The sequence below is a fragment of the Dipodomys merriami genome, unplaced genomic scaffold (genome assembly GCF_024711535.1).
Source record: "Dipodomys merriami isolate MVZ:Mamm:240054 unplaced genomic scaffold, mDipMer1.0.p SCAF_53, whole genome shotgun sequence".
NCBI classification, from domain to species: Eukaryota; Metazoa; Chordata; class Mammalia; order Rodentia; family Heteromyidae; genus Dipodomys; species Dipodomys merriami.
Window position 1 is genome coordinate 9,623,972 of NW_027206102.1, and position 1,690 is coordinate 9,625,661.

Here is a 1,690-nt window from a genome sequence, read left to right on the forward strand (position 1 = left end):
ATTCATCGCCTCATGCCCCGAATCCTGCTCCAGAGAGAGTGGCAGAGCCTATTAGAAAAGGCTAGCTGTTATGACAGGCTAGAGTACGAACCTGTGAGAAGGTCGTTCCGTCCGGTGCCCGGGGATAAGCGTCACTCGGGTGCCACCTCCCCTTCCTTCCCCACCCAGCCAGTGGCTCTCGTTTGGCTTTCCTGTCATTTAGTGATGGGTGAGTGGACTCACGCTTCGCTTCCCATGGCGCTGTCACCGTGGTTTTCCAGACCTGTGTGCGGGACATGTACCTACTCTCTGTGTGTTAGAAGAAACCTCTCTCTGGCCTTCCCCCTGCCCTTTCCCTGCCTGTGAGGGGTGGCGGGTGGGGGCAGGGGGAGGGAGCGTGTTGTGGGGCGGGTGGGCGGCGGACTTTCACAAGTGAGCGGGGTGCCTCCCGAGGGCTCGTCTCTTGCTGGAGCCGACCTATCTTTGGGAGGTTTTTTTTTTTTTTTTCTTTTTCTTTCTGGTTTCCATCTGGGGGAAAAAGAAAACAGAACGTACAAACAACCCCCCCACCCCCCCCCCAAAAAGACGGGCGGGCAGACAGTGGGACGAGAGCTCACTTGCCCTTTTCTGGCCATGTTGGGCGGGGTGGGGGTCTTGCCACGGGCGGCGGAGGTCATTCGGGTGGCTGGTTCATTTTCTCTTGTGGTGCAGGCCTGCCGTCTTTGACACCCCTTCCTGCTTGGGACCGATCCCGGCTTCCTGGTACTCGGGTTCGGGCCGCTCTGTTCGGGCGACTCCCGTCCTGGTTCCTGGTTTCACTTTGGTCGCTGGCGGCCGCGGAGGCATCGGCCGAGACTCGATCTCGGTCTAGGTCTCTGGTGGCTCTGGTGGCATTCGTTAGGTCGCAGAGAGGACCCGGCTTCAGGTCCTGACCTAGGTTGTGCCTCTCGGTGTGTGGCGGTGGGGAGTGAGGCGATTTGTTTCCGTGTTCTGTGTCTCCGGAGCTCAGAGCCGCCCGGCGCGCGCCGATCCGGGGTACGGCGGCTCGGTGGAGTCGGTCGTTGGAAGGCGGTTGTCATGCTCCCCCTGGCGTCCGCTTTGATATGACAGTCCCCTCATTCTCAGCCAAGCGAGCAGGCAAAGGAGGAGGTCTGGCGTTGGCATGCCAGGCAGAGGTCCGGCCTCTGCCGGATGCCGGGCGCGACTGTCGTCGTGGTGTCACTGTGGCGCTGGGGCGGCTGTTCTGTCGGACTTTGCACCCACATGCGAGCGCGGGGTAGGGCCGTGCGTCACCGCTCTCTCTTCCGTGCCTGCTCTGCGGGGGCTGGCAGCTTTGTCGGTCAACCAGTAGTTCTGTCTGGGCCCGACGCCTTGTCCTCCTCCCCTCCCTGGACTCTGGTCTTTGAGGGCGAAAAAATACAGTACGAGGGACATCTTGGGAGTCAGGGGAAAGGGTCCCCGGGTGAGCCGATAGTTGGTGGGGCCGGTCCCGGCCCAGACTCGGACCACACACCCTCCCCGGAGTCACCTCCGAGTGAGCGCTTGGAGCGTGCCAGGCACGAGGGCCTCGGTCGCTGGCCCCGTGTGGCCTCCCTCCACGGCCTCCTCCACGGTCCCGGAGGCCGGAGGACAGACTTCTGCGGCAGGAGCCATGGGCACGGCAGAGGCGAGCTTCGGGGCGGGGACCTTCCTACCATCTGTGGTGTGCACG